This window comes from Tachypleus tridentatus, chromosome 13 (assembly GCF_004210375.1).
Source record: "Tachypleus tridentatus isolate NWPU-2018 chromosome 13, ASM421037v1, whole genome shotgun sequence".
Taxonomy (NCBI): Eukaryota; Metazoa; Arthropoda; class Merostomata; order Xiphosura; family Limulidae; genus Tachypleus; species Tachypleus tridentatus.
In genome coordinates, this window is record NC_134837.1 from 221,391,630 (window position 1) to 221,419,512 (window position 27,883).

Here is a 27,883-nt window from a genome sequence, read left to right on the forward strand (position 1 = left end):
CAACAAATTAGAAAAGAACTTCACATAGTATATATGTAGTTGTTGAAATTATTTTATTCAGGAAAAGCTGAGTTTGTTAAATTATTAGCAGTTTATACAATACTCTCAAATGCAGCATTATTTGCAAAATTGTAAACATTGTTTAGTATGTAATACAATAAATATTAAATTTTCAGTTTCTTACACAAAATGCCATCCAACACAATTTTTTATAAATGTTATGGATCAGATCACAGCTTCAGTCACCAATATATATGAATGTACTTCAAGAAATAAAAAAAATATTTTGATGCAAAAAAAATAAAAGTAGAAATAGAAAAATTAAGAAAGATGTAGAAAACTGGTCTTTTATAATTCACTCTTCATTAACAATCTGGAAATTAAATTAATTTTTTCAATGAACTACACATTTTACTATAAAATAAATATCTAACTCCTAAACAATGCTAAAGAAATGTTTTTAGCTACTTCCTACCTCATGAACAATTGTTTAAAGAACTTTGCTATTTTGATTAGATATGGGATTACTGGCAGAATCTTAAATGAGGAAAAAAAAATTATTCTGTCTTAAAGAAAAAATGTAAGTGAAATCATAAACTTTCTTTGTTTAGATAATAATGGAATATTTAACAGTTGGCTGTTTGACTGGCATAATCAACAAAATCTGTTTTTATTAAAATGAAATATCAGCAGTTTGTAAAGAAGAATGTTATGTTGAGTGTTATTAGTACGTTGTGTGAGTGTTATTAGTATGTTGTGTTTTTTATGGATGAGAATTGATAATAGCAATTTATTTATGTCTGTTTAATACATATCGAAGTTCCTTGTCAAAACTCTGGATACTTACTTCCAGTAACTTTCATTCCTCAAGAGATAACAAAACGTATAAATAACAGTTGAGAGAGTAATAATGAAGTTCCATTTAAAATTGGTGACGTTATCATAGTGTAAATTCTATGTAGCTCTTTCTAGAATTACACAAAAGTTTCACTTCCAGGACATAATATGGAGGCTCATCTTCAACAACTGTACAAAAATTATTTATCAATTTACCCTTGTCAGTTTTTAGTTGATCTAAATATCAGTCAAAGCTTACACCTTTGATGTCAAATGCAGACTTTTAATCTTCTATCATGCCAGCTATTAATTTGAAAAAGATTAACACTGAGAATGGACTGATAGTTGAAATGAAATACAAACCACAAAAACTTAACAAGTGGTTCAGAAAGTAAATAATTTACAATTTTAGAATTTATTTTACCCAAAATCACAAAATTAGTTAAAATTATGAGTAACATGCATTTGAAAACGACAGCAGGCAATGGTCTAGTCTTTAAGAATTAAATGGAAACAGGAAAAAGTTACTGTGAATGTTGTGCAAGTAATATTATACTAATAAGTTTATTTATCTATAAAAGTAAAAGGATGTATCTATTTGTCTGTGTGTGTGTTTGTGACAACTATAGCTCCAAGAGGAAAAAACATCAAAGCCTGAATTTTTTTTTATTTATATCAAGTTGATCCTGAGGGTGTACACCTGGATATAATTACTTATCCACATGGATGAGCATCATTACCTAAGGCAGTTTAACAAAATCACTCTTAGAAAAGAATATGTGATAACTATAGCTTCAAGAATAAACCTAGAAACTGAAATTTTGCACTCCATCCAAGTGGTCTCTGAGGGCGCATACCTGGGTATTAATTATTCACCTCCATGCACATCTTTTTAACATAGCAAAATACTATGTAGGAAAGAAGTAGTTCATTGTATTACAAATAGAAGTTTCACACAGATAGGCAGGTGCATGAACCTATGCATGAGCATCTTTTTAAGGAGACCAACTAGCAAAAAAAACTACTTTGAAAAAAAGTTGTTCCTTATGTAACAACTTCTAGTATATAGAAAAGATGTGTGCCAACAATAGCTTTTTCGTAATGTTGCTTCACAGTAAAAGTATACAGGCTATACTTTTGTGCTAAAATGGGTTCAGATTATACAGAATAACATAGACATGTAGCAGAAGTTGACTGGGCCGTTTTTAGGGCTCATACCATTTTATGATGATTTGGGGACTGACACCATCCCAGCAGCTATGAGAGTCATATGTGATCTATGCACTTCATACAAGGAGGCCTGTGAGCTGTGGCACAATGGTCAATTCACCTCTGTCACATAGAACATATCAACCAAATAACCTGAGAATAACAGATAACTTTTGTTTATTTAAAAATGTTTAATATATAGAAGTGGCAATGTGTTTTGGTTGTAGTGTTTTCCAGAAATGGATTTCATGTCATGCTGCTTAGCAACAAAAGTACATTCTAATATTGTTGTTAGTCTATAACAACAAATACTTTAATTGAAAAATGATTTAAGTTTAAAATTGCCTAGCAGTCACTAAGGTTGTTGGTCTCAACCTACAAAGCCAACACTTTACTCATGGCAGCTTTACGTTGGGTTTTGGTGTCAGTAATAACCTCTTCCTCTAGGCAGCAGGTGGTAAAACAACTAACATATCAATGTAATAACCTAATCAAAGCCAGGTACTTGTGAATATAAACAAGCTTTGATATTTTCTTGTCCTACTTTGTGTTTCCATTGTTGTCTTCAAATATCATAATATATGTGTGTGTATGTGAAGATACATATACACATATAAAAGTTATTGAATAACAGAAACACAATTAAATTTATATAGTCTCTTTTATATATTAATCTTTAAAATAAATTAATATTTCATTTAGGTTCTCAAAGGATTAGAGGTTCTGCATTCTAACAATGTTATTCACAGATATTAAAAGTGATAACATTTTACTTGGAAAGGATTGGAGGATAAAACGTGGTATGTTTTTAGACATGTGTGCCTTTGTGAACATGTACAACTCCAAGTATTTTACCTTGTTTGTAATACAGGGTGTTCAGAAAGTCACTGTGCAGTTTTGTAATCAGCATTCATTCAGTCTATTTCAAGCCAGTAACTGATAGCAGTGTTTAGAAACAAAATAAGAAGGATCCAAGCCTGTATTGATGCCAATGGGGGTCACTTTCAACATTGTTTATAATTATCATTCATATTTACCTTCTGTATTCTATATTGAAGCATGTCTGTTAATAAATATATAAGTGCACAGTGACTTTCCAAACACCCTGTAGTTTACTTCTTAAAAAGGACCATTATATAAAGACCTCATTATAAGTTATATGCACATTTGAATGGAAAGCAACATTTGTCTCAAAGTACTATAAATCAGTGATATACAAAGAGCAAACACAAAAAATATAAATATTGTTTTTGAAACCTGTCTGTCTGAAGTATAACTTTTCAAGTTTTGATTATTATAAAACAAGTTAACTGCAGATGTATTACTTTTAACATATTTTTCTTAAATTTTGTGTTGTGGCATAAAATCAGAAATTTGTAAAATATTAAACCATTTTGGCTCTATCTTTTATATGCCTAATTTTGAACTTCAATAGACAAATTAAGAGGAATATGGAAAATGAAATACTTCTGCATTTATGTTGAGTTCTAATATGGAATGAAAAGCTTGTTTGGCTTTGACTTATAGGATACAAAAGATAGATCTGAAAGGCTGTTTGTGACATAGTTTTAATTTTAATCCACAATGGAGAAACTAAGAATAGTATAATAGCAAAAAACAATATCTGTACTTAAATTATATTTATAACACATTTTAAGCAAATATTTTATCTACTTTTCATGTTTAAACCATGATTTTTGTTATTTAATTCTATTTTACATTTTTTAATATCAGCAGCTTTATTGATATGATAATTTTATTTTTGGTTCTTTCCAACATGCAGCTGATTTTGGATTATGTACACAGATAAAACAAGAATTAAACAAAAGAACATCACTGGTTGGTACTCCTCATTGGATGGCTCCAGAAATAGTAACAGGAAAAGAATATGGGCCTAAGGTTGACATATGGTCACTAGGTGTCACAGACGTTGAAATGGTCGATTGTAATACTCCTTATTACGAAAAAGATCCTGATGTGGTAAGCACTGGCAACCAATACTTAGAGCCAAAGAGTAACAGATTGAATTTCAGTGTTTTTCTTATCTTAATGTCTCCCATTTTCTTCTTTGTAAATTGTTTATGTTTTAAAAGTTATAAAAACATTGAATTAGGTAGAAAATGAGAGACTTTGGTACAGCAATAGTGTAAAATTTTGACTTAATAAATCTAAAAGAGTCTTCTAGTGAATAAAATTATAGTCTTTTAATAATTTGGGTGCATTAATACTTTGCTTTTGTGAAACACTAATGTTTCTCTAATAAAGTTAATCATAAAATATTACCATTGTTTCACAATACCCAAATTCATAAAAGCTACATTTTGTACTTCAAAACACAATTGCATCCTTTGTCTAGAATGTCTTCACCAACTATAGGGAATAACTATAATAAAGACAAAATATATATTATTTTCTATATTATTCATACAGTAGACGTATTGAAGTTAATGATGAGCAGTAGAATAATGACAGCAGCAATGAACATTTGACAAGACTGTATACAGTACAAACATTTAATTATTTTATCACTATCATCTTGTTAACCCTCTATAATTAAACAGTAACACTTGAGTAATTCAACTATGGTATTCAGCTACTATAAAGTTATATTTTCGGAGCTATATATATATTATGAGGAAAGACTATCCAAAGATTTGTACATGCTGATATTATGGTTATCAAACAATGGGGATTTGGTAATAGTGCATGAAGCAGATAGTATTTTTGTGTTTTATAAGTTAAGTATGTTCTTTCTGTGTAATGCTAATGTGACTAATAGTGTTGGTTGTAATGCTTAGCATATATTATTTTTTTCATTGTATATACATTTTTTTATCATCAGAATTATTTTGTGTTGTTAAAGATAGGTTATTGATTTAGTCATCAAGTCACAATTCTTTTTCAGGTATTAGATTTAACAGCAACAAATGTGAAACCAAACATTAAAAATGAAGATAACCTGTCTTCGGTCTTTAAAGATTTCCTGGATAGGTACTTAGAAGTGGATGAAGATAAAAGAAACACTGCTTCTGAACTCTTAAAGGTATGATAGAAATTACCGTTATTTTGTTTGGTTTTGAACCTATTATCTTACAATGTTCATCTTAGACTACGAAAATTCCATCTTAACATGGCACCACGTCACAGTTTCATATTTGTTTATTTTTGTAATATCTATAACTGTACAATATCAACTGTTATTGCTGAAAAAAATGGTGTAATTTTTACTTCCCTGATCAACATTTACTTAAATATTTTTACTTTGTAAAAACTTTTGGTTACATTTAGGTCCATCCATTCACATTTACTTAAATTGATCTCTTACTAGTAAAAGTGTTCTAACTTGACAGCAGTGCTCCTATGATAATATTCCTAAAGTTATAAGGGTATAGATGCTGTTGGATTTTGTTTTCAGATACTTTCAATTTAAGAAAAAAGAAATTTGTGTTTTAGTGTATTGTGTGGCTCAACTAAGAGACAGTTCTCTATTTATATTTTTATGACAAAATTGTTTCATGGTTAACATTTTTCTTTCTCATTATTCAGATGTAAACATGGTGTACATTGTAAGCTACTTAGAAAAAAACAATTCTTCCATAAATTTATTAAGGTACAATTTGTTTTTCCTAGTAAAAGTCACTCACCTGTTTGAAGTATTTTCACAATTTTTTAGAATAACACATTTTGTTATTTTAACAGTTCATAGTTTGATAATCTCAAATATCTAATATTTATAAAATAAGTATGTTGTCAAGAATTGCATATCTGCCATAACAAAAACCAGTGGTCAATTCATGTTGCTGTGAATGAAATATACCATATAATGTCTTGAAAAGGAAGTCGCACTAGAACCTTAGCAATTAATCTATCTCATGTCATACGATCAAGAGTTATATGATTTTGTTATTAAAATCCTCATAAAGTAAGATGGCTTGTGTAAAGCTGTATAAATTTCAATATCATAAAGATATAACATCATTCCATCATTTGGAATACTTTGTTAGATGCATAAGAACATGGAACATGGTTGTTTATATCATGTCTTTTTTCTGTTCTGAAAAGTGCATAAACAAAAATAATTTTGATCAGCATCATCAAGTTTAAATGTTCCACTTTTTCTTTTGTCATTTTCCAATTTACCTCTTTTCCTCTTTTGGTTTCAAAATCTGGGATGTACTTGACAGTGTTTGGGAAGTATTTCAAGTCTACATTTCATCAAATTTTGGAAAGTGTGACCACCATCACCTAAAGCTTTTGCACAAACTGTCTGCTCTACTGACTGTTCTCTATTCTTATAGGGCCATGGCATGACAGCAGAACTTAATATATAGTGTTAAACACTGCTCTCATCAACATTTATATGTATATTGCTAATAAGCTGAATTATTCTTGCATAAGCTAGTACCATATGTTAGCTCCTTGCCAGTTTTTGTTTTTTTATAGGTAAGACACTGCATGGGGTACCATGACAGTTATTTCAGGCTCTAAATTTGACCAGTATGTTCTTCTAAGCAAAACCCTTGTGACATGTCCTTGGTACAAGTGCAGAGATGCCAACCATTAAGATTTTGGTGTATACATTACAACTATACTCTCATACAGACAAATATTACGACTTGTTCCAACTCCCAAATTATTATATATTATATAGGCCTATACAATAAAGTGATAAATTGTTCCCCCACAGCTTGAAAGGGGTGAAAAGAAAATTTCTAGTGAGATACAAATAAATTTTAATAATAAATAAAATACATAGTCCAAATGGCTACTTGCAATAATCATGTTTGTGCTTGAAATAATAAAAAATATTTGTATCTTCGACGTCTACCAATAGTTTGAGTGAGGTGCTTCTCCATACTGGATACATGGGGGAATCCATAGTTATGTCATCAGTGCTTGTCAGCCAATCAGCGCTTGCGTAGATGGGTATTTTCTTGTTTTCTAAGCAGCATAGAAACACTAATGCGACCATTCACTAGATTGTTTTGTTTCTGGCAAATCTAAAAGGACTAAAACTGTGAAAGGGCTCTGACTACAATCATTACGCTCAGTCATTTGAAATAGTTGGCATCTCTGTAAGTGTAGGGAATTCTAAAACATGAGTGCTTTCACCCTGGTTCATTCAGTTCTCAATAAGGTTTAGAGAAGCATTAGGTTAGTGTTGAAATTTTACAATCAACAATGGCATAGAAGAATAAAATGAAAAGTGACAAAATACTCTTGTCCTAACACTTTCACACAGTACTGTTTACAGAGACTAATTTAACAGAATGTGTATGATGTATAATAAAACACTTTTGTTAAACGGGTGTCTTTTTTATTTTTAATTTCTCACACTGCATCCATTCATGAAACTAGCAGAACAATGGAAACTTTACAACCCCTCATAGCAACAGCAGCTAAATATGCAGAAAAAGTTATTAATAGGAGAAACACCAGGTATCCCAATATATTACTAATGGATAATGTTAACTTATCATAATGTTAACTAAACTGATGTATATCATGTTAATGTTCATTTAGTAAAAGAAAACATGTACGTAGTGTTAAAAACCAAAAATAAATCCTAGTTAGTACTAGTAGTAGCTGGGAATTGATGTCCTTGTGGCATCATTTTATGCTTTGTACACCATGAATCAAGTATTACTGTTATAAATAATGAAAAGGTTTTCAAGCTTGATAAGTCTTGATAAGTACATTCTTCAGAAATAAACCTCATAAACTAAGGCTAATATATATATACACACTTACTTTTCTGTCTTATTTTGGTCAATTCACATTCCATCTACCAAAAAAAAAATGTACAATTTTACTTCTGAATTACATAAAATATAATACTCAAAAGTTTTGGTACTTATATTCTTTACTGTGCACAGAAAAATACACTATTACCAAACTATTTTTCAGTAATCCAATACATAGTCATTATGAGGTTTTGGGATGATTTTTACCTATTTTTTTTTGCATATCATATGCATTCATTTGTTCAGGCAGTGGGGAAGGAAAGGTGGGAAGTGTAAGGAAACGTACCTGTCAGAAATATATTTTCAGTGTAAGAAATTATAATTTCCAAAAAGGTACTTTACTTGCACTCATACACAAACAATATAGAATCCCACACTGAACAGGTTGATTGTGCACAGGAAAAATAGAGAAGCATTCTCCAAAAGCATCTAAATAAGCTTGTGATATAACAAAGAAGAGCAAAATTGGATACAGAAGTCCATCCGGATCAGACCGAGAGCAGAGGTGGGAATTGGAAGGACCTAACATTGGTGAGAAAGAGGAATTACCCTTTCTCACTGCTTAAGTTCTGGAAAGGAATGAGCAAGTTGGGTAAAGGTGAAGATGGGAGGAATGTTACAGAGTACACAAACACCGATGGCAAACAAATCTGATCAATGACATTCACATTTTGAGGGATAAATGAAACAAAGAATTAGGTGAAACCTAGGTGTGAAGATGAAGAGAAGGAACTACCCCAAATTAAGGCTGCCATAGAAGACATGGAGTGGTGGGAAGAGGCAATGGTGAAACAGCCATGGAAGCCCTAGTTTGGCTGGCCAATACTGGACAATCAGAAGGACCTGATATGGAATGGAGTGGATGATAGCTATAACCCTTGGGAGAAGTCAGGTAGGAGGTTAAGTATTAAGGAAATTGTCTGTTCAATCCTGACTGAACACACAGACAGATAGAACAAGTGGATGAGGTACCAGAGACAAAACACTGAAGTAACTTCAAATTAAGTATAGTGACAAATACATCCCAGTATGGTGTATTCACCTACATGCACAATCTCTTGAAAACCTGAGGATCTAAACATCACTAAATAAGATAAATTTTGTCTAGGCTGGAATGATCTTATGCAACCAGAATGAAGGCACCCAGAGTATTACATGCAAGGAAATAAATACCTTGTGTGTAGGCCCAAGACAAGAGATCCAACGTTTGAGAACAAGAGGAGTGACAACAGGTGCTTCCATAGTGACTGCAACATATCACAAATATAAAATTATCTGTATGGATCATTACCATACGATTGCAGTCTAGAAGAAGAAATGATCCAAAGCCCATTAAACAGCAAGCAGCTCCAGAATACTAATATGGTAAGACCTTTATGTTATAGGCCACAGACCCAAAGAAACTTGGTGCTTCACCCATGCTCCTGAGCTGTGAAGCAAAGCATCCAGAAAAATATTTAAAACCAGTTCAGGAGGAAAAAGAAGCAGAACCCCTGCCAACGTATGAGCCTTTTCCAATCACTAATGCTTATTGTCAGCAAGGGAAAGCTGAAGGGTAAAAGAAACATCTTATGCACCCCTAGCAAGGTTCCACTGATTGTGAAGAGTCCACAGAAGGGATCTTCTATGAGCATGACCTTTGGGAAAAGTGCAATCATAGAGGACCACATCTCCAAGAGAGAGAGAACCTTGAAAACAGGTAGGTAGTCATGACTACTAATTCCATCAAAGATAGGTGTGGAACAATATACCCAAATAAATAAGATATTGGGTAGAAGCAAGGAAGGATTTATCCAACCTGATCAGCCAATCAACACAAACTGCTTCTGGAAAAAGCAGATGAATGTGTTGAGCATACTCCAGTTCAGAATGAGTCAAAAGAAGTCAAGCAGCCAGGTAATGATGGAGGCAACCCTTGAGTGAACATAAGAACCATGAAAGCATTGACTAACTAATAAATGATATCTGTAGTAAGCCTGAAAGCAAGGGTGTAAATTGATAAACCATCCAATTATGAAAAAATTGACTTGATAATTGAACATTTAAGACATCAGCCTTGTTCATCCATAAACTAAAAAAAAACAAACCCACCTGAGAATAAGAAATGAGTCTACAGTAAAAAACTACCATCAAGAAGTGACTGAGGCATGACAGATCTATCATTTATCATCCAGTTTTCTTAGACATCACAAACAGCCTGGAATAAAACCCTTTAAAAGGAGATAGTTTGGATTGTATGTTGAAAGAAAGAAGATCTTGTATTATCTCATAAAAATGTTGACATGTCCAAGGATCCCAAAGCAATGGAAATGAAATAAGTGACAAGTCCCTGTCGTAAAACACAAAGAACCCACAGATCACTGCCAAGATCTTGCTATAAATGAATAATCTGTGATAAACAAATCCCCAGTGGACCAGAACCCAAAAGGTAGTTCCTAATGCCACTGTCAATATGACACCCATCATCAATGAAAAAGACAAGCTCCTGGTGTAAGTTGCAGGTAAGGAGCAGGATGGAGTAGAACACAAACAGATATAAGGAACTGTTGTGTCTCAGTGCAAGATAAACAATCAACCAATGAAGAAATAGTTAAATGCTGTCTCACAGATTCAACCCAACATTTCAAAGGCCAACTGATGGAGAAAAGAGGTGAGGCATAAGTCCTGAAGATAAGGAGGTGGTAAATGAATATGGGACAGAATCACAGCTGAAGTTGACAAACATGCCAACAAAGACATTACCAAGGCAAACATATCATCCAAAATACCCTCAAGATCATGATGGACTGCCTTGGGGAGAACATGGATAGTGTACAAGTACCACAGGATAGAAATGAGGTAAAATGAAGGAAAGAAATCAGGCATGTGAAAAATTAACAGGACAATCAGTATTTTATGTATTTATATTTTACTGTTCTTTTGCAAGGCAAACACACAAAAAACTATACAGAAGTTGAGACTTTTGAAAGAAAACAAAATAATGTTGAACAATTATTATTAAACACGAATATCCAATTTAAAAGCAATTTAATATGAATGTATAACATTGCAGCAACTCTTTGTATCAAAAAGTGCATTTTAATTTTAGACAAATACAGTAAGCTAGGTATCAATTATTATACACACCATGAATTTTATGAATTTGAATTCTGTTATGGTTTTTACTTTTAATACATTACAAACCCTTATTAAAAGATGAAATTGATTAAACTAAATTCACAAATCTTGAAATCTATTTTAAAACATAAAAGTTAATATAACACAGCAATGTCCATTAAAATAAAATTCTTAATGGAAAAGAAAACAACAGTTTAATCAATATTTTATATATTACAAATAAAACATCCTCACCTCCTCAATTCCATCTACCCTGTAGAAAAAAAACAAAAACCATTAGGACCATAAAAACCTGATTACTCTCTAAAACACTAATATTTTAGTTTTTTCACCATCAATAGTAAAAGTCTTATGACTACACAATCATTCCTTGCCACTACTACAAAGATTTACAATTACTTTAATCGTCCTAAACTGGGTCAATAAAACAGTGTTGAGATAAATATTTTCACTAAGAATTTCATTCAATGCAACATACAAAACTATATGACAGTGATTACTCTTGAAATTTTTAAGAAAAATTTGTAACAAAATGCTCATAAAAGCAGCTATTCTTTAAAACTAGTTTAAACTCACAAAGTATTTGGGGTAAAACTAGTATATTTCACCAGTATTTAAGTATAGGATTTCTAGAATAATGCAAAAGAATTCTCATCACTGACATCAAACTTTGTAGTCTATTTATGTTAGACCTTACCTTAGTTAAGTTTTTATTAAGTACAGCCTATGCCCAATAAAGAGATAAATTAATGTTATAACTTGTGTATCATTTTTTGCTTTTAATTTAGTTTGTGCTGAACTTTACTGTACTTAATGCTAGCAATAAATAAACCTCTGTTATTCTACATATAATGTAAGACTCTTTAAAAACTTTGATATGTTGTTGTACAAAATGTCTAATACTGTATATTAATACCTCCCTTTTGTTTACATCCATTAAAATGAAGTGTGCAAACATTTCGTTAAGATAAAGAGGTGAATACATATTTTCAAAACAGATAAAAATTAGGTTTTATTATAATAGATTTTCAAGTAGCTATGACCTTGGTTGACCTCAAGGTAAAAGCTTTTGAAACCTCTGGTCTAAAGGATTTATGTCACACTTGTCCACTATAAAAAATAAGTGAAGTTAAAACAATGTTGTGAAAAACATTTTTTCCAATGATATGCAAAATCCTTCTTCCTACATTATTTCAAAACATGAATAAAAGAATTACAAACACTACATTTAACTTGCTCAATTTAAGTTAGAACATTACACATCATGTAAAATCTTTAAATATGAAGTTTGGGAGTTGTAGTCTAAAAAATCATTAAATCAATTAAACACAGGTATTTTTTTTTATATGTCACATTCCAGTTGTATTACCAAAAAATTTTTTTTCAACCTCTTCATATCACATAAATTACAAATCTCTGTCTACATATACTAACTTTAATATAGTCTACTTTCTGTTAATCTGTTTTCAACATCAAATAAAGATAACTATATTATGCTTTATACTTCAAAATGTTTTCTTGGTTGCCTATGATGAATCTAATAGATTTGGGACAACACATAAAATTATAAGCAATAATTTCAGCATCACCTTACCAATCATTCAATATGGTAATTTTGTTTGGCCTTATATTTGAGCTCTTTCATGGTGCAATTTTTAAACTTGTACTGGATGCAAATTATAAACAATTTATATTTGATATTTTTTCCATAGTTTGTAAGTTTTGAACAAGTATCGCAACCATGTGAGAGTTTATACTGAATGCTGATGTATCTGTCCATGTGTTAAATTCTAAAAAAAAGTAATTAACTGGTTTTTTGTACATGTTTATACATTTGCTTCAGTGAAATATATCAATTACTTATATCTGAATGAGGTGTTCAATATAGCTTGTGTCAATTATAAAATGAAATTAATCAGGTAGGTTGGTGTACAACACAAGTGTTTTGCTTATATATCACTTGGCTTGCAGCACTCAGTTTAAGCCTGCCATATGTATAGTAATGAAAGACTGCTCAGAAAGAATGTTTCATATTGAAAAAAGATGTTAGGAATTTGAAAATTAACAATTAAGTAAGAAAATTAATAATGAAATTTAAAGAATATTATCCTTGTTTTATTAACTTTAAACCTTAAAATGGTGAACAACAATGAAATCAAAGTGAATTATGTAACATGTTCAGGTTTAATGTATGAAATAATAAAAAAAAGTTTCAAAGTAAGGAAAAATAAGAAAACTAATAAATTAGGGGTATAAAATGCAAATTAGAAAGTTCAACAGTTCAAAGTTACATACCATGAAGGTGGCTGCTTAGAGTCTCTAACAAAGGTATTACCTTTCTCCACATCACTATGTGGAACCAGTGCAGTTTGGTCATCTAGTGCCTAGAAAATAAAGGAAATATTAAATAATATCATGTAAAGAAATCTAATATATATAGTGTGATGATCTTGTTCCATACCATGCATGATTAGGTCATCTACAACAGCCTCGACTGGTTCAAGAAAGATAAAAGGATTTTAGGAATTGTTTTTAACACCTAAAGTCAAGCTATAAAAGACAATTCATAAACACTGAACAAGAAACAAACATTCATATGCTGAATGGCTAATCCAATCAGGCACCAGTAAATTAAAACCTACATGGTTGTATAAGTGGTATATAAAAACTATTAAAAGAAAATTAAAATACTTTTCTTTTAACTGTCAAAAGTAGTGTTCATATACATGTGTGTGTGTGTGTGTGTGTGTGTGTGTGTGTACATACACCACAGCTCAACATATGTTGGTGTTATGTTTACAATAATAAACATAACTGTATATCACAAACCAAAAAACATTTTGTCTGACCAACAGCATATGATTATTGAACACCATATAATGTAATACAGCACTATTATCCTTTTCAATATCATAAATTGGCACACCACTTCCCTGAACCATTGCTGAGCACTAAGATTTACACATGAATATTCTGTAAGTTCTTTGTTTTTCTAAAACCCCATATACTAACAAGGTTGTGATACACTGGCACTGGTCCATAAACTAGAGGTTGAAAAACACTACTACATTATAAACTTAGACAAGATAACTGCACAAAATGTACATGTGTGTGTAACGTAATAAATATACAATGATTAAATATCAACAGGCACCTAGAAAGAAAATACTTAGTTCCTCCCAAGTAATTTCTGTATTCTGTATCTGAATATATTGATTTTTCTCCATAACATACATACATACTTTTACCTAAATGAATAACTTCCTCTGAAATTAGGTCACATTTTGTTATGCTTAAAATGTTTACAACCACTGGCTATAGATTTCCCTAGAACAATCATGATGTGAGAGCCTTATTTATCATTCTAAAACCCAAGAGAAACACACCACTTGTATATAAATGGTCAAGACGATGTGTCTTTTCTGGATAGCATTTCTTTGTGCATGTACTTCAAGATTTATATTTTCAATATTATTTATTCACTGCTATGGGAACAAGATATGTAAATAACACAAAGATATTCTGTTATATTTGTGTTAAATTTGTTACAAAGAAATATAACAGAATTTGTCAAAAAGTGAATTACCCATATTTTGGAATAAAACTCAGAGGCCAAGACAAAACATGGGCTCTGCACAAAGTTTGTACCATTTAATGTCAATGAGTTGAAACAATGGACTTAAAAGTAAGAGAAGGTCTTTGCCTTTTGGAATTTTACTGGACTGGTGTGAATCTAAAAACCATGAGCATTACTGCTTTTTTCCTCTTGGAATGTAAAGCTATAATTTTTCAAATAGTTGGTTTGGTGTTTTATGGCATAAAGCAGCTAGGCTATCTGCCCTAAACATCTAGTGACAAGTTAAAATTAAAGTACATTTAGTGAAATTCATAAAAGGAAATTCAGGTAAAACAAACCTAAGTTTAAAAAAAAATAACATTAAAACTAATGTTTAGATCTAGTCTACAGCAGTAAGAGAAAAACTACAGTAATACAAGTTGTAAACGACTTTCTCTGACATCACTGTAATTATCATAACTCACCAGGAAGTCTAATAGGTATGTTCAAAAACCACCATCAGTCACCTGAAGTTGGCCTTTCCAGTCCTGGTTCAAGTTATTTGATGTTATGGCCATTTTCAGAAAGTGAAGGAATAAAAGTTTTAAAAGACATTAGGATGACTAACAGGTAGTTCAAACAGAGGCTTTACTCACCAGAAATTGGCCTTTCCAGTCCTGGTTACAAGTTATTTCAAGTTACGGCCATTTTCTAATTTCAAATCAAACTAGATGGACATGATCCTTAAAATGGAATCACATTAAAAAGGTCTAATGTATAAATTAAAAAACATAAATAGCATTAAAAAGATTAATGGCCTTTAAAAATCTAAAAACATTTCCAAGGTGGACAGTGTCATCATCACCAATAACACTGTCTAACGTTATGGACAAACCTTAGGATAGAACATGTTTAAAATGGTAACGTCCTTAAGAGTCGTAACGACAGCAAGACAGTAAAATGTGGCTTATTGTGACCTGAATGTTACACAGACAACACATTGGTGCATCAGTTCCAGATAAAAATACAATGATGAGTTAAAAACTGTGACCAATGCGTAGTCTAGTTAGAACAACTTCCTCTTTCCAATCCTTACAGAAACAAGATGACCACTAGTCCAATATAGGGTTTTATTTGGAAAAGCTTGTTTACATGTTGCTCACTCCAAATCAACTGCCAACTGGCATGACGATGAGCCTTGAATACAGTATCATAGTCCATGTATGGGACAGCCACAGTTGTGATAGTGCCAGAGCAGACAGATTTAGCTGCAGTGTCAGCAAGCTCGTTCTCACGAATACCAACATGGCTTGATACCAGAAAAACTGGATAAAAGTGTGTGTTTCTCTTAGAACAAAGCCACATCTGGCTATTTGCTGAACCCACTATGGGGAATAAAACCCCTGATTCCAGCATTGTAAATCCATAGACTTACTGCTGTACTAATGAGGGGCTGGATAGAAGTAGATGTTAAAGAGAAATGGGCCAGTCAGTTTTGAATATCAGCAAGAACAGGGTGTGAACTAAAGTGATGAGATTCCAGGGCCAGTAGAGAACTAAGTGAGTCAATATAAATAGTGAAATTTGATTACTGCTTAGCTTCTATGTGATCCAGGGCAAGAAAAATGGCATACAGTTCAGCAGTGAACACAGAAGCTGTAGAGGGGATTCTGTGTGCAACCACAACAAACCATGGCAGAGCCAACAGCCACCTGATTTTGAACCTTATGTATTAACAGGAATGGAAGGATGGTTTGAAAGATGTTCAGCAAATAACAGACAGTATTTCCAATCAGAAGTGTCTGCTTTTCTTAGATGACTTAAAGAAAGTACACATTTGGTGACTGTAAGACGCCATGGTGGGATGGGCTGACATGTGAATACAGCAATGTTATTCAAGGACAAACCCAATTCATCCAACTGCACCTGTATACGAAGGCCAAAAGGAGCAGTAGCAGATCGTTTGTTCTAAAAAAGTATGGTCCATCGGGGAAGGAAAACACAACCCCAGGTGGGATGCTGTAGTAAGAATCAAAGTTTCAAAGCATATAGTAAAGATAGTTGCAAACAGCAGAGGAGGTTCATGAGACTCTGTATATGAGCTCTGAACTGGGGAAGTGCAGAAATCCCCGGTGCAGAGCCGAAGTCCTTGATAATGAATGGGGTCCAGCATCTTTAAGGCCATGGACCAGTGATCCATAGTTGAGTTTCGATCGAATAAGAGCACAATATATCCTCAGCATAGAACTTTGATCCACTCCCCAAGTGGTAGAAGAGAGGACATGGAAAATGTTCAGTGCTCTTGCACATTTGACCCATAGCTGCTTGATGTATTGTATAAAGGTCAGCTTACAGTCAAAGATAAGCACCAAGAACTTTGTGTCAGGAACCACAGGCAGCACAACTTCACCGATACAGAGTTCAGGATCTGGTTAAATACCCCATTGTCAGCAAAAATGCATGCAAATAGTTTGAGATAGAGGGAAGTTAAAGCCATTTCCTGTGGTCCACTTCAGTAAACGATTGAGGGCAGACTGTAGCTGCAGCTCAATATACCTCATGTTCAACTACTGACATGAGATATGAAAGGCGTCGACAAAGAGCCTTTGTTCAGTCATGGCATTAATCTTTATACTGAAAAGTGTGACACTCAAAACACAGCCCCAAGGGACTCCACATTCCTGTAGAAAAGAATGGGAATCTCCTATCCATTAAAAAATTTTAATAAAAATGGGAAAATGGCCACTAACTCAAATATATGAAGGTCTTGAAAAATGCCATACCTCCATGTTGTATCATAAGCCTTCTTGAATCAGGTGATCCACAGTGGAGCATTGTCATCATAACCAACACTGGGTGGGTGAGAGGAGGTTGTTTGATTTGAGGAACCAAACAAGACGAGCATTAACCATCCTTTTTAATGTCTTACAGAGAGAGCTCATCAAAGCAATTGAATGGTAGTTTGAAGGAATCTTGGGATCCTTCCCAGGCTTAGAAAAAGGTAAAACAATAGCCTGGCACCAAGCATCAGGAAAAATATTCTCCTGCCAGATCCAGTTAAAAACAATCAAAAGCATGGCAAGAGTTACATGGTGCAGCATTTCACAGTGTACACCATCAGGTCAGACTATTGTACTGCCAGACTGTTGAAGGGTCACTTTGAGTTACACCAGTGTAAAGGGACAATTATAGTGAGAGAGACAATCAGTTTGAAAGAGGTGATCGCTCTGCCCAAGTCTTGAGAGCTAAGAAGGTGGTAGAAGAAGCAGAAGTGCTAGACACCCAGCAAAAGCTTTCACCTAGAGTATTGGCAATGCTCCAAGTATCAGCTACTTTATGGCCATCAGAGAGCAAGAGCGAGAGGGGGACAAAATTATATTGCCTACTGACCTTTCGATTCTTGTCCTATATGACTTTGGAATTGGTGGTAGAAGATATGCTGGTTGTGAACTTAATCCAAGACTCCTTCTGGCTTTGATGTCTTACCCATCAAGCATGCACATGGGCCTGCTGGAAAGTGATGCAGTGTGAGATACCTACAAAAAGTATCCCAAGCCCATTTTCAAGCCTTCAATGCCATGTAGCAAGCAGGATTCCACTATGGACGAGGATATCTTGGAAAACATGTCGAGGTTTTAGGAATACAATGAGCAGCTTCTTGTATAATACAATAAGTTACTGCTGCCACACAGTCGTCTATTGATGGGCTTACAGACAATGGCAGGATCATGATCTGTGAGAGCAGTGTCAGGTAGTATCGAACACAGCCAGTCTCTCTCAAAATTACAGGAAAATCATCACTGCTTCGTGAATTATTGTCAACCCTTCATGAAAAGTGTGAGAATAGTGAAGGGAAGCAAACTGAGGGATCAATAGCAGTAAAGAACTGACTAGGTGCATTAAAATAAGTATAAGAACCGCTATTAAAAAAAGAAAGGTTTCAATCTGAAAGCATATGCTCTATGAAGCAACCCCTCTTATCAATATCAGTACTTCCCCAGAGGAGATGATGTCCATTAAAATCCCCCAGGATTAAAAATGGAGATGGCAACTGTTCAATGAGAGCATCAAGGTTTGATTGAATCATAGGTCTCTCCAGGTGACAGGTAGAGTGAACAAATAGTAATGGTATGACCCAAGGAAACATGGATGGCTAAGGCCTCCAAGGGTGTGTCAAGTGGCAAAGATGAGGTGGGCACATGCTGATCAACCAACAGTGCCATCCCTCCATGCACTTGTCCATCACACAGCCTGTCATTTCTGTACAAAGAAAACCACCAAAAGGTGACTGTATCAGCAGGTCTCAGAAATGTTTCCTGTAAGAAAAGACACACAGTATGAAAGGAAGTAATCAGTGCTTTGATGTCATTGAGATTAGAATGTAAACCTTGACAGTTCTGTTGTATCAAGATGGCCATTTTTATTCATGTGTAGGCAAATTGGGCAGAGAGCCTTTCTGTTTATGACCATGTCTTTTTTCTTCATTTCTTCAAGGGAGGTCTGCCAACCTCCATGGATCCTGCCCTGGATCAACTGGGTAGGTCCTTGCTGTTGGAAGATGATTCCAGCAACTGAGGATGTAAACGAATGATCATTTTGCATCTTATAGTGGGTGAAGAAGATGCACCCAAGGAAATGCCCATACCCAGAACCAATTAAAGTTGATCTTGGGGTTTGCTGCAATGTATGTTTGTGACAGAGATGGGTGCTGAGGTTGATTCATTAACTTTTTTTAACCACAGAGATCAAAAGACTTCTCATTTGGTTTGAAAACGATTCTTTTGGAGGCACAGAGAGATCTGCCTGCACTCCCACTGTAGTAGTGGAACAAATTGCAGCAGCACACGTCTGAAATGAAGTGGTGGACAGCAACTTTCAAGCCTCAGGGTAAGTAATGTTTTGAATTGTTTTCAAACACTGCACTTGTTTTTCTTCCAACCATTTAGAACAAGAACGAACATAGAATGGATGAGAGCTATTGCAGTTGAAGCTATAAGGGTCAGTTTCACACTCATTGGCATCATGGTCCTTATCACCTCTAAGAGCACACATCAAGGAACTACGATTTCTTCGTGTGACTGAACAGCTGACACTGGAAATATCTGAGAGAGTTTGCAATGTATGGCCATACCTTGCAATTAAGATAACCTGCCTTGATGGTAAAAGGTGACATGGAGATGTAAATTTCAGAATGAGGGCACTGGTCAGCATAATTCCATTTTTGTGAGTGGAGCTACACCTCACTGCAGAAATACCTTGGGTTGAGAAATCAGCGAGAATATCTGACTCAGTGATGTTCTTCAAATCCCTCTCAACAATAATTCCTCGTGATGAATTCCAAGTAGCATGGGGCATAACCTAAATAGGCACACTGCTGACCAAAATCTTAAGGCCAATGAACAAAAAAAAAATATGCATTTAGTGTTGTTAGACTCAACCACTTATATGAGTAGAGCTTTGAAAGATGAAAATAAGGGGAAAAAAACAAAAAACGTTTTAGCATTTAACAGGGAGAATGTGAACACTATGAAATTAGCCAAAATACTAGCTGGTCAAAAGTTTAAGACTGAACTGAAACGAAGCGTTAATGGGTAAACATTAGCGTTGTCAACATCCCCCACTGATATCTTCTGTGTTACATGGCAAAGGCTAAAAAGTTGACAGAGTTTGAACGTGGCAGAATTGTCGAGCTACAAAAGTAAGGTCTCTCTCAACGTGCCATTGCTGGTGTGGTTGGGCAGAGCAAAACTGCTGTTGCAAAATTCTTAAAAGACCCTGAGGGATACAGAATGAGAATTTCAAGCCATCAGCCCATGAAAATTTCATCAGCGTTGAGCAGGAGGATCCGTCGGATTGTCTGGCAAGACACCAACTGATTGTGGAACCAGATTAAGACCCTTACAGACACAGAATGCAGCTCAAGAACAATCAGACAGCATCTATGAGAGAAAGGCTTTAAAAACCGTAAACGTCTTCAAAGGCCACACCTCCTTCCATATCACGAAACAGCTCGGTTAAACTTTGCTGAGAAGCACCAAACATGGGACGAAGAAAAGTGGAAGAAGATTTTGTTCTCTGATGATAAAAAATTTAACCTGGATGATCCAGATGGCTTCCAACGTTACTGTCATGATATGGATATCCCACCAGAGACATTTTCTACACAACACAGTGGAGAGGTTCCATCATGATCTAGGGTGCTTTCTCCTTCCATGGATCAATGGAGCTTCAAATTATACAGGGGCATCAAACAGCAGCTGGATGGGCTAAAATGGCATGTTGGAGAGACCATCCTTATTGACTGAAGGCTCTCACTTGTGTGGAAATGACTGAATCTTTCAGCAGGACAACGATGCAATCAAAACTGTCTGCAGGACAAAAGGCTTTTCCATGACGAATAATGTGATTCTTTTGAACCATCCAGCACGTTCTCCTAAACTGAACCCCAGTGAAATTGTTTGAAGATGGATGGCAAGGGAAGTGTAGAGAAATGGACGTCAATTACAAACAGTACATGATCTTCGTGAAGCCATCTTCACCAATTGTAATAACATTCCAGCCAGCCTTCTGCAAATGCTTATATCAATCATGCCAAAGCAAATTTTTGAAGTTATTTGCAATGATGGCCATGCAACTCACTACTGAGACCTCTTGTTAGACATTTCCTAGCCTGTTTAGGACTTCTTTTTGGTATGGTCTTAAACTTTTGACCAGTTAGTATTTAATGTAATTTCATAGTGTTCACATTTTCCCTATTAAATGCTAACAAAGCTTTTTATTTTTATTTTTCCTTTTCTTATTTTCATCTTTTGAAGCTCTACTCTAATAACTAAGTCTAACAATACAAAATGCATATTTTGTCTTTATGTTCATTGGCCGTAAACTTTTGGCCAGTAGTGTATATCCCCAATTGCCTTTGAATGCAAGAGAGTTCACCCTGTTGAGATATGGATGTTTCCATCAATGTCACCACAGCAAAGATTCTTTAGTGACTTTGGAAAGCCAGCAAATCCCTCTATGCCCTTCTTAATGAAAAATAGAGCCATTTGCCCTAAAAGTTTGTCTGAAAAGGGATGTAGTGTACGAAAATGATATACAGGTGTTACAGATGTTGATGATTACTGTTCAGAATCTTCAAGACATGGTCATTTACCTATGGACTGTTTTTTTTTGCTATTTTATTTGGAGGATCCTTAATAAAAAAAGAATATCTTGGTGCCCACTGACCCCACTCATATGTGAGCCCTACAAGGGGATACACTACAATAGCAAACAAGGACACTGCAACAATGCCAGGATTTCTTGAGCATTATACCCAAACACCAGCATCAGATACAATGTCCACAACACCTGTTGAGAACATCCAACACTGGTATTTGGTTGACCCTAGCCCAATTGGACCAGCCAACTAACCCAAAGAGGGCCACCACAAGGCCACCCATCTACAGAAATTCAAGGCCAAAGTGGTGTGTTAGGGTTGGACCCCTCAACCACCAGGATCCTCTCCTCCCTTCACAAGTAACCACACATGGCAAACATGTATGTGGATGTTTAGCTCCCAGAGGAAGTAAGTGAAAGAATAGAACCTTCCCTGGGAGGCACCCTCACCATGTACAAGAAACAACACCAAGGGGGCCAAATGGGAAAGTGTCAACCCCACAATGAACTTGGAATCACTGGTCCATTAAACATTTTTTACTAAAAATGAACAATTCACCACACAACCCATACTTTCACATACTATCATAATCCTTCTCAAGGTCATAAAACAGAAATATGATATTGTTGCTTGAGAACAACTTCCCTGATTGATATTTCAATTCAAATCAGGTGATCCATGGTGAAGCACTGTTGTTGAAACCTACACTGGTTGGATAATAGGAGGTTGATTTAAGAAATCAAACAAGATGAGCATTAACCATCCTCTCTCAGATATTGTAGAGACAGCTTGTTAGAGTAATTGGATGGTAGTTTGAAAAAATCTTCGGTTCCTTCCTGGCCTTGAAAAAAAAGGAGAACAATACCCCATTGCCAAGTTTCAGGTAAAGTATTCTCCTGCAAGATCCAGTTAAATTCAACCAAGAGAGTAGCAAAATAGATAGGAGAGAGATGGCACAGTTTCTCATAGTAAATATCATCGGGTCCATCTGATGTACTGCCATACGAATGAACAGCAATCTTGAGTTCCTCCAGAGTAAAGGAGAAATTATAGTCTACAGATAATTAGCACAAAATGATAGAGGCAATCACTCTACCCAAGTCTTGATGGCTAAGAAGGTAGGGGATAAATCAGAAGTGCTAGACATACAAGAAAAGCTTTTGTCAAGAGTATCAGCAATACTCTCGGCAACAGCATCTTCTTCACCATCATGGAGCAAGGTAAAAAAGGGGAGCAGAAGTATAATGCCCATTGACCTTCCAAATCTTGTTCCATATGAATTTGGAAAAGGTGGTAAAAGAGATGATAGTTATGTACTCAATTCAAGATTCCTTCTGGCCTTGGCATCTTACCTGCCAGCATGTGCATGGGCCTGCTGCAAACCAATGTGGTTTAAAAGTGTGGAATACCTACGAAAGGTATCACAGGTCCATTTTTTAGCCTTCCATGCCATGTGGCAGGCAAGATTCCACATTTGAGAATACCATGCAAAAGTGTAGAGGTATTAAAAATGCACTGAGCAACTACCTAGATAAGACAGTCACTGCTGCCATACAGTTGTCTATTGATGGCTTCCATCGAGGTATGTTGGACGGATAACATCAACCATAGACAGTCTCTCTCAAAACTACAGGAAAATTATCACTGCCTCATAGGTCAGTGTCAACCCTCCAATAAAAGTACAAGAAAAGTGAAGGAAAGCAGATAGAGATCAATAACAGTAAAAAACTGAGTAAGTGCTTGAAAATACGTTTAACAAATAGTAACTGAGAGTGAAAGGTTGTGATCTGAGAGCATATGCTATATAGAATGGCCACTCCTACCAATATCAGCACCACCCCAGAGAGGATTATGTCCATTAAAATCCCCCAGAATTAAATAGGGAGATGGTAACTGTTAAATGAGGGGATCAAAGTCTGACTGATTATTGGTCTCTCCAAAAGACAGAAAGAAAAATAGTGAGTGAATGACCCAAGGCAACACAAACAGCTGTGCCTCTAAGGGTGTATCAAGTAGTAAAGACAGGGCAGGCACATGGTGATCAACCAGCAGTACCACCCCTTCATCAAACAACCTGTCATTTATGTACAAAGAAAACTGCCAAAAGGTGACTGCATCAGCAGGTTTCAGAAACATTTTCTGTGAGGAGAGACATACAAGATGATAAGAATCAATCAAGACCTAACAGTCACCGATGACTCAATGAAAACCCTGACAGTTCCACTGTATGAAGGTGGCCATTTTTATTTACATGGAGAAGAATTGGATGGTGAACCCTTCTGTTTTTGACAATTTTTTTTGTTATTGGAAGAGGTCTATTGACTTCCACAAATCCTTCCCTGGGTTGAATAGGCAGGTCTTTGTCTGTGGATGAAGGTTCCAGCAACTGAGGGCATGAACGAATAATCGTTTCACATATCAGGGCTGAAGAAGAAGATGGAACTGAAGAAATGCCCAAAGCCAGAGCTAAAGGAAGTGAACTCAGTGAGCTACCAGGAGTTGCAGGTTCAGAGATGGGAGTAAATGTAGACATATCAACTCTTTTAAACAAATAACTCCGTTGGAGGCATGGAGAGAACTTTTTGTACTCCCACTGTAGCTATGGAATGGAGTGCATCAGCACATATTCAAGAAAGTGTGGGGAACAATAACTTCCAAGCCTCTGGGGTAGGATATATTGTTTGCAGTCTTCAAATGTTGCACTTCTTTCTCCTACACCCATTTAGGGCAAGAACAAGGGTAAAAGGGGTGTGAACCACAACAGTTAACACAGTGTGGTTCTGGTTCCCACTCATGTAAACATTAAAATCAGAACACTAATAGGCAGCATAATTGTGTTTTGGAAACTGGAGATTTGGAGCTCTGCAGAAATGTCTTGGCTGGAAAAACCAGAAAGGATCTCTGACTCAGGGAATGTTCTTAAATTCCCTCTCAACAATAACCCCTCTTTAGGAATTCAAGGTAGTTGAAATCCTAATTTGTTATTAAACAAAAAGTTTTTCAGCTCTAGTTTAATATTTCAACCACCAAAACAAAAAAAGTAAAAAGTACAAAACAAAAAGGTAATATTTATTACTTAGCCTTTTATCAATTTACATTAATTATAAACTAAAAAACCACTAAGATTATTAATTATGAAAGCATATCCACAAGTCAAACTGCATATTCGAGACTTCTAGAAGATTACAGTACTACTTTATTTTCAGGGATAGAATTCACACACTCACATGCATGAACATAATCTAAAAATATCAGTACTCCCAGTGTAGAAACCTACACATTAGATCTAGTTTGATGTTTTTATGAGCATATTAAAAAACTTTTAAAAAATAAAAATTAATATATGGTTATTTACCATGCTATTTCAATGAAGAATTTGTGGAAATAAATTCAAATCACTTTCATTAGCAAAGACTAAACTAGTTATGGATAAAAAAAAAGTTACTTGATAAACAAGTCGAAAACCAAGTCAAATGTCTAGTGTTTGTACATTCTTATGGGAACTATAAATATGGGTGAAATTACAGTAAATTTGCTAATATACTTACAAATCTCTATATGTTTTTAACACACAGAGCCAGGTGAAAAGTTAAATTTTTACGTTAAAACTTCACAAGAACCCATAATACATGATGTCAGAACAGGCTAGTCAGTAGAAAGCTAGTGAAGTCAATTGGCTGCACGGACTTTGCTGAATGACTGGATCACAATACGTTTCCAGTGACAGTTACCCAACAAGAGAGAAATGGTCAGTGACACAGAATGTTTATGTTAAAACTTAACAAGAACCCATAATACATGATGTCAGAACAGGCTAGTCAATAGAAAGCTAGTGAAATCAATTGGCTGCAGGGACTTTGCTGAATGACTGGGATCACAATACGTTTCCAGTGACAGTTACCCAACAAGAGAGAAATGGTCAGTGACACAGAAGCCATATCACAATAGTACAATAGATATCATAGTTTTAAAAAAATTTGAGAACACATCACAGAGTATGTCTGAGATTATCTTCTACAATACTAACCTATGAGTCTCAGTTTTTGATAATTAAGATGGAAAATTTTAACACCCACCCTGAAGCAATTTATTATTTTCATATTCTGTACCCAATAAAGCATTGGAAAAAGAAACCAAAATTTGTGTACCAAAGATCCAGTTGTGCAAACAATACAAAGTTTTGGGGCTCCTCCAGTTATAGGAAAACAGATAGTGATTAAAAAAAAAGAGCTGTAACAATGAACAATGATAACACACATAAGCAAGCAAGGTGTAAACATGTTTCACGGTTTCTTTTACTTAAACATTGCTACATTAAAACTTGTCTTCAGAAACAGATAACTAGTTTGTTGTAAAATTTATGAAAGTTGCTGCTGTCTGCAACTCCTTGTCAGATCTTGAGCCCGTGGAGAGGTTTAACTTAAGTAACAGATCTGAAGGTAAATGTTTATGGGAAGGAAGGTCACTTGAAGGGAAAATCAAATGAATTCTCAGAATCAGCAATTATGCTGAAAATAGCTAAAACACGTTAATTAGCAGGTAGTAAACTTCTAGATGGAATATAAAATAATACAAAAAACAATCAAACAAAAGTTAACACAAATACAACTAAGAGTAAAACTGTTCATCAAACAATTAGCATAAAATGTATGCCAAACATTTGGTATTAATTATATCTAAAACTTCTAATGTATCACAAGAAAATTAGATTGACACAACTGAATTATAACAGGTAGTCTTAATTCAAGTCTACTAATTAGAAACAGAATAATTACTTGTGATTAATAGTGGCTACCATAATTAAGTAGTACTATTAGTAATACAGTATCAATTATACTACTACCACTAGAATAACATTAGTATCAGTTGCATGGCCTATTCAGTGTTCTCCATACAGTGTACACTAACATTAGTTTAACTTCTTTAAAGTTAAGCTCTTCAGTTCGTTATGTTTCTAACGGTGTAATAAAAGCCTAGTAAAAATATCGGCATTTGATTATGATTTGTAAAAGATATTATGAAATTTAATATTAAAGGGGCAGAAGGTTTAATAGTCGAGTGATCCAATATCGTTTGATTTTGAAATTTTGACGCATATTTATAACTGAATTTGCTATTTAAATCAAAGTATAGGTTTATCAAAAACTGAAACCAAAGTATAGGCTAATTTGTAATTGAAACAGTCAACTACAGTTAAAAACTTCGTACTGAAAAGTAAGGTATATAAGCCACCCTCAGATTACGAGTCGTGTGTCTCACCCTTCTAACCATGCCAAGCAAAAATTGTTATAAATGTTTATTAATCGGAAACTACAGACAGGAACGTTCATAGATTTCGAACATTACAAACCTGAGTATTAACATAGAATTAATTCGCTCCTCTTAAACCGTCAATATAATATTCAGGTCTAGACCAGATAGAAACTCGGTATTATTTGTAAGTTTGTAAAATTTGGTATATAAATTATTATTTGTAATAATCATTAGTATGAACTGTTTTCTGTTGTATATTAAAATATACCTGTGTTAAGAAAGAAAACTTTATGTATCAATCTTGTTTGTGAATACTATAAACAACATAGTGTTGAAAAACCATATTGTAGACTGTGTTATCTCTCAAACACAAAACCATAATTAGCAACTTGGTACGAAAATGTAGGTTGGTTTATAACTTGGTAACTGGATTAAAATCTACAAAACGTACATTAGACCAACAATAGAATATGCATCACCTGCCTGGATTAACATAGCACCCACACATGTACAGAAACTTCAACGTATACAAAATTCTGTACTAACTTCAGCATATAAAGTACCACGTAGCACCTCAACCACATTTATGCACAAGTATGCAAACATAGATACAATAGCTGAAAGACTCTTGCATAATTCTCTAAAATATTTCAATAAGAATTGGCATAAAAATGACTTAATGTGTGATCTCGACAGATATCACGTACATAATGTAAATGGTCCTAAATATCTCTCCCCTTTTAACATATATTTAAGAAATGTAACACAAGCTGGCCACTATGCACTAGACACTTAGTCCTTGTTTCTTTATATTTTTATAATTATTTTCTTTTTAATCTTTTTTTTTAATATTACTTTCTTTTTGTGTGTGTGTGTGTGTGTGTGTTACTACAAGTAGTAGTAGCATTCTCTCAATCGAGAAAAAGGAGAAAAATAAAAAAAATATATATATATATATGAAAATACAAAAAAAATATATATGGAAAAAAAATTAAATGAAGAAAAAAC

The 27,883-nt window shown here is 34.4% G+C and overlaps 1 long non-coding RNA gene across 3 annotated transcripts; it reads right to left on the bottom strand.

Annotated features, from left to right (window-relative positions):
* Positions 1-56: 56 nt before the first annotated feature.
* LOC143238619 (uncharacterized) lies at positions 57-27,573 on the bottom strand. Of its 3 annotated transcripts, XR_013020671.1 has the most exons (6): positions 27,359-27,573; positions 13,203-13,291; positions 11,142-11,160; positions 7,798-7,831; positions 4,365-4,429; positions 57-4,046 (listed from the first exon to the last, which is right to left on the bottom strand). It is a non-coding gene; the product is annotated as an uncharacterized LOC143238619 (long non-coding RNA). The 3 variants fall into 3 exon arrangements; XR_013020670.1 differs by lacking the exon at positions 4,365-4,429 and having other exon boundaries at positions 27,359-27,570; XR_013020672.1 differs by lacking the exons at positions 4,365-4,429; positions 13,203-13,291 and having other exon boundaries at positions 27,355-27,573.
* Between the last annotated feature and the right edge of the window lie 310 nt (positions 27,574-27,883).